Source organism: Cnephaeus nilssonii (assembly GCF_951640355.1).
Source record: "Cnephaeus nilssonii genome assembly, chromosome: 11".
In the NCBI taxonomy this organism is placed as follows: Eukaryota; Metazoa; Chordata; class Mammalia; order Chiroptera; family Vespertilionidae; genus Cnephaeus; species Cnephaeus nilssonii.
The window spans coordinates 45,587,908-45,595,067 of NC_137082.1; positions in this window are offsets into that span (position 1 = coordinate 45,587,908).

A 7,160-nucleotide genomic window follows, 5' to 3' on the forward strand; every position below is an offset into this window, starting at 1 on the left:
CCAAGTTTCAGCTCCTATCTGAAGCTGCTCAGTGCAGGTAAGCGTCCAGGTGAGATTACTAACCTGACAGATATAGGTCTCTGGAAAATTCCAAGTCAGAGAAAACTGGGAAGAAGAGGGAGTCGGGGAAGGATGGAGAATAGTACGAAGAGAAGCCACAGCCAAAATAGTTTGGGGTCCAAATGAACATCTGAGTTTGAGGAATGATGAAAATATTGTATTAAATTCAATTTTAGGTCTCTATGCCAAAAATCTTTACACAGGATAGGGTTGGAAGAAATCGGACTACAAGAGCTCAATGACACATTGCAGTAACATTGTACACTAAACTCCCGTAGTCATTGCTGTGTTGCTTTAGTCAAGTGATGCTCCCTCTCACAAGCAGAGGTATGTGCTGACACAGGCTGATAAACACTGTGGACCCTGACATTCATTGGTTTGGCTATATTAAATGCATTGACATTGGAAGAACAGAGATGGGCAAGTTATCTCTTAAATCTGATTCGCACACAAACTGAATGAACCTTGTAGTGACCTCCTTAGATACTAGTTTGAAACCTGGTGCAAAGGCTTAATGTTTATAAGCTTCTTTAGGGACAGCACTTACTCTGACACAGGGAAACCATCTGAGAAGCTAGGCCTACACATCAACAAACAGGTGTGTGGGCAGGGTGTAGATTGTACCTAAGGTCAGCCTTTAAAACCCAATTCTAAGGATTTTAGAAAAAAATATCAGTTTCAAGGTACTTTCTTGGTTTCATTAGATAGTAGTTAATCAGACTACCACCCAGCTCTTCATTGTCACCTTGTTAAGTGCATGGGGAAAACGTTTACCTGTGAGCAAGAACTGACCACTTTGGGGAAGGAGATCTGATTTTCATCATTGTTTCTACCAGATACAGTATGCACACATTATTGATTTGCATATTCAAATAGGCTGCTCCCATCTCTGCTGCCTTAGGTGAGAGATAAGCTCACTACTGAATCTCGAGAAAAAGAGAAAATGGCCAATGCTCACATTCAGAAGCCTGAAATCTCTCCAGGTGGCTCCTCTGGAGGGATTGTTCTTCTGGGGAGGCAGCCTGTGTCACCGCCAGGAATTCTTGTTAGGTTTTGGGGTTGCCAGAGGGAGTACCGTGAGCCCTAGTTTCTGTCACGTGTCATGTCTGTCAGTCTTCCTGGTTTTATTTGGCGCTTTTTTTTTTTTTTTTGCAATTTATTCTTTACTTCACTGCTACTCTGCTTATTCTTGGCTCAGGGTCCCAGTCCATCCTCCATCAAAACCTGCTCTCAGGAGATCTGTTACATACAAGCGCTGTGATCCTATCTCAGAGGCATCTTATTTCTTTATATTTTTTATAGACTTTTAGAAATTATAATATACAACTTGGACACATCAAAGTGCATTCAATATAGGCCTGCAGCTTAACAAATAGAACATTGCCAGCTCTTTCTCCCATCCATTTACCAATAAAATTCTCCCTTCCCATTAGAGGCAAGTAGAGGCAATCATGTCCTTAACTAGCTTGCCCATCCATGTAAGCATCTTTAAAAAGACAATTTTGCTTGGCTTGATCTTTTCATAGAGGGGACCCTGCTGTGTATTCTTTTGTTCCTGACTTGGTTCCTAAGCCTGACTTCTAACTGTAGCGTGGGACCCCACATATCTCCTTTCATAGTGATTTTGAGTATCAGTAAGCAGATATGAACATATTTTGGGGTGTCAGGAATACATTCAGTGTGTCTCAGGACATGAGAATGGAATGACGGTGTGATGGCATGGAGCATAGATTTGGGGGGCCCCAGGTAAGTGATGGTCTGGGGAAAGCCCTGGAAACTGTGGCAGATAGGAGGGAACCATCCCAGTGGAAATTTCACTAAGACTGGAAGGTTTCCAGGATGTGGGACTTTTGGTGCTAAAACCAGGGAAGTCTCAGGCAAATGGAGTCATGTTCATCACCTTGTCCTTCCCTCCACATATCAACCTTCATGCTGTCAGCCATTGCCTCTCCCTACTCTTGACTCTGAGCTTTCACTAACAATTGTCCTCAACTCCTAAAAGCTCTTCCCACTCCTATAATGAAAATCCTTCTGATGAAGCAAGTGTATTATCTGCCTCAGATGGATAGAACTACCACACTGAGGGGTTGTAGCAGTAAAACCCAGATTCTGGGAGGTAAATGCTATAAAAATGGCTGAAGTGATCCAACTTTGTATGTTGTAGGGTAATAACCTGTAGTACAATACAAATGCCAGCCGAGTGGGCAAGGAGGGCAGGTGGGAAGGATGAAAATTATTGAAGGTCTATCCTGCACCAAACGCCATGCGGGTGATTATGTACTTACATGCACATGTATGAAATATGCATTTAAAATGAAAATATAATTGATATAATTGGTTTGAATTCTTATTTTCTGGATGAGAAAATGGGGGCTCCGAGAAATGAAGTTACTTGCTCCAGGTCACACAGCTACTAGAGCTGCCGAGTTGGGATTTAACCTCCACCTAGTATTTTGTCCTTCATCTATGCCAAGCTTATATATTATCTAAGGAGTGAGGAGTCCAAATGAGACCGAAAAGCTTACGTAAAACAGCAGCTACCTCCCCTCCCCCCCCCCCCCCCCCCCCCGCCGCTGCCTCCCACTTAACAGGAGCAGCAACTCTCAACTGCCTTTTTTTAAAAAAAAAAAAAAACACACACACACACACTTTATTGATTTATGATTGATTCTTAGCGATGGTTTCAAGGGTGTACGTATACTTATCTCCAATCTCAATGACTTTTAATGCTGCTTCTTGTATCTTCCTCCAGGAATCTAAATAACACGCAAGTGCTGGTCTTTTAGGCTTTTCATATTTAGAAACTCGCTACAGCCCTCCTTTCATGGAAGGATCATTGCCTCTTGGATGCTCTGTTCCCACATTCCCACCCCACAGTCTCCTTCTAATACCCCTATGGAGATATATCATAAGTTTGCTCAATACAACATATTTTAATCATTACAACGAAGAGAATATTATCCACAGATGAACTATAAAGGATGGTGTGATATACATTTCACAGTGTAATCTTTGGAGTTATTATCATTTTTCTTATTTTTTGTTTGTTTAGTGTTCAGTGTTCCCATCTCTAATGTGTTCCTTCTGATGGGGGTCTCCAAACACATCTGTCCCTCTGATAGAATATTTATCTTAGAGAACTTCAAATGGTCAGGGTATTCCATTTTAGCATTAAAGCATACAGATAAGGTAGGGGTGTCCTAGCTGGTTTGGCTCAGTGGATAGAGTGTTGGTCTGCGGACTGAAGGGTCCTGGGTTTGATTCCAGTCAACAGCACATGGCTGGGTTGTGGGCTGAATCCCCAGTGTGGGGCATGTAGGAGGCAGCCGATCAATGATTCCCTTTCATCATTGATGTTTCTCTCTCTCCCTCTCTCTTCCTCTCTGAAATCTATAAAAATATATTAAAAAAAATAAAGTTAGGGTGTGCAAATGCTTGTAGGAATAATGTGTAAAGTCAAGTCAGAAGCACTACGTAAAGTAAAACCTTTTTCTCCTGAAACAGCTCACTTACCTCCCTCAAATCCAGCAATCCCCAATTCCCCAGGCAGAGCTGCGCTTCCCCCCATCCCCACCTCTTCCAGCACTTTGCTCACTTCATTCCCCTAGGACTGCACTGATGCTCCTCTGTGATAGTTACATTTAGCCATATTAGACGAGGAAACCTTGAAGATGAGGCTCTGCCATGTTCCTCATTAGGCACCAGAGTTGAAGGAGGAGGAGGTGGAATCTAACAAACAGTAACTAAAATCAGCTCTTGAATTTGAAAAGCATACCTTTCCACATATAAAAATACCAGTTGTACCACAATGCATGAATATCTACACATACAATAGGAAAGTACTATGTGATATTAATATTAAATTAAGTAAAATTTCATGCTGAAATTTGGTTTATTACAAAATATCTATTTTGACTACTTTGAATGGGATCTGTAGCTAATACTCTATCCACTTCTTTTAATTTGCTCCATAAAGGGCCTGAACACAAGTCCATCTTAATGACATTATTTAAAACTACTATGGTCATCACAAAAGCAAATAGGGAGTGTCTGAGTCAGAGGCTTTATATTTCACAGTCGTGCAAGGAACTCTTTCAGACTCACCCAACCAGCTGCTAACTTCCTCTATGAAGAGAGTAAGGTAAATATTTCTGAAGCCCATAACTTAAAAGTCTTTGCAGACACTGTTGAGAGAGGCAAAAGAGAGCAGTGAATGAATCATGCTGCTTCTCTGTATCTGAGAGTCTAAACTCATCAAACGATATCCAAATTGTTGCCTGGTCCTGTTCTCAATTTCTCTATCTCATGGCTCTGTCTATTGCTGACTTTCTGTGGTATCCTGGGAGCACGGTATACAGAGGATCAAGACAGCTGAACACTTCATGTTCCACTCTTGGAATGATAAATAGCATTTGGGGAATTATGTACAAAGCTAGACTCTATATTTCCAATGTTCTTAGTTAAGACATTGTAGGTTGAAATATACTAATTGTTGAGATTAGAATTAAACTCTTAATTGCATAGCAAAGTGCACATCTGATTAGGGATTTGTCAATATTTGAAACCACATTTTTAATATAAATGGAAAGATTAGAAAATATTTGTGTAAAGGAGTAACTCTATAGCACTTAACTTATATGGTAATGATAAAAATTAAACATGCTGAATAGTAGTTATTCATTTTTTTCTCCAATCTGTGTATTTTGGTTTGGTAAATACAGGAGTTTTTTTCTCTTAGTAATATTCCATGAAATATGATTATTTTTCCTTTTACAGACAAAATTATTCTATGATTAGATAATATCTTGATCAAACATTTAAGGCACATAATAGATCAATTAAGTATAGTAAGCTTGGGTATATGAAATATTATCATTGTAAGTTCTTATTTTATTGAATGTGTTTTGGCTCTGTTTTTTCCTATGCTTTATTTAAAAATTACTTTTTTTCTTTTTATTAGATTTTAAAAAATGCTTTAGTGAGTACATACTTATTCTTTTGTGTTGACAATAGGAAGAAAGGGATAAAGCATTTATTGGGTTGAAACATACCATAAGTAAGCAAATAGGCTTCAGGCTTCTGTGGACTTCTAGGTCCTCAAGTCTGATGTTTGGGATTGAAAACTTGAGTTGTATTAACTTGAAAATTATAAATTAACTACATATCAATATATTAAGCTAAAGTATTTATGTAAGGAACATAAGAATATGGTATGCTTGCAGCAAAATATAAAGTTAATATAAAGCCAAGTTCTTACCATATGAAAAGAATTTTCCTTCATTGATATATTCTGACAATGGCATACGAGGTAGTATCATACGATATCTTTTCTGTAGCTTAACATTATTTATTTTTCTTTTCACTTTCCTTTAGTTATTTAGCTAGGACCCAACTCACCAGGTACTTGTTGATAGCTTGTTGAATTTTGCTGTGTGTTTTTCTCAAAGAGTTGCTGTGAAAAGAAATTATAGGAGAAAGAAAAAAAAATCACAGTTTTGGTACCATGTTAACATTTATTTATCTGTCCCCTGATGGAAACCTAGGTGTAAAACAATTAAGTCAGCCTTGAATATAGTTCTCTGTTTGCCAACGAGATTCCAACTTTATGTCAGGTGAGAAGAAAAGTATCTTGCTTTCATTTCTGGAACCTACAGTGGACCTACATAAAGCTTATAACATTAATTATGTGACGTGAACATACTTTTTGGTATTTATTTTCAACATGTATGCACAAGATTGCTTAAAGATATATTATCTAGTGCCATTTATCATTTTAAAAGCCATTGCTTGAGAATTGGTAATGGTCTAGGAATGTCTTGGTTCATATGTCTCTGTAATGATTATTTTTTCTAGTATGCTTTCTTTGCCATAAAACTTACCTAAGTGATTACAAAAATGTACTTGATGCCTGAATCCACATATTTCTGTGTAGTTTCTTTTCTGTTATGTATGTTTTGTGAAAAGTTACCAGCATGACTAAAAGATTAGAAACTGAAAATTTGTGATTTTTGCTTAGAAAGTAATTTAAAGAATGATTTGAAAGAGTTTTTTTTTTACCCCAGAAGGTAAAATAGTAAAACATAAATTTGTAAAGAAACAAGATAAGTTGGAGCCTGAGCAAAGAAGAATGTACAGAAAATGTGTTTTTGTGCTTTGGAATATGGTAGTATAAAGTAACTTCCAGACCCCATTGGACCAAGCAGTCAGGTCCCCTAACAGGGTCATTTAAAAATCTTTCAGGTCTTATTTTAAAGATTCTAGTCCATATTATATCAAATATATTAAAATATACCCACAATTCTCTCTTAAATATAATTTTCACTGTAAATAGTTTCAAAGGATTATTATGACTTTGCATTTAATGTTAATTTTCTAAGAGTGATTTATTTCATATACTATTATTTTCAGCAATCAACATGAAGTCTTAGAAATTGTTTCAAGATGATCTAGCTCACAATTTCTCCCCAAAATTAAATAAATTTTTATGACTATTAAACTTAATATAAAAACCAACTTATGCTTCAAATTAGTGTATTTACTTATATGCTCATTAATTTTAATTTTACCATTTTTCACACTTTAGAAACAATACTTATATTTCAGATGCAAAATATGATTTTGAGTCCCTGAAAAGTTTGGGGACTTTAGACACTGCCAATGTTGCTCACTGTGGATTCAATGTGAAATTAGTTAAATATTTTTCAGGTAGCTATTAAAAGAACATAGGTGTTCTTTCTTGGAGTAAAGTTTGTGTGGAGTGAGGTTTTATCACCCTGTATTCCTGGGGGTATAATTGTAGAGTGGGACTTACCTGGAATTGACAGGTGCTAAGTTTGGCCTTGAAAGAGTCTCATTTATGGCCTTGTGCCCTGGTGATGTTCTCAGGGCTTGAAATTCCAAAGTACACAATATGGGGTTCTCAAACACTCTGGAAATGTTAAATTTGTTGGTTTTCAGGACAGAACAGATTGTTAGCATTTTCTAGAGAATAAGGAATGTAGTAGCTTTCATCTATAGCAGGTCAGGCATTTTATAGAGTTGTTTCTCAATTTTATTTTTAAACTCAAGCTCCCATTTGGTAAAATAGAAATTGAAAACTT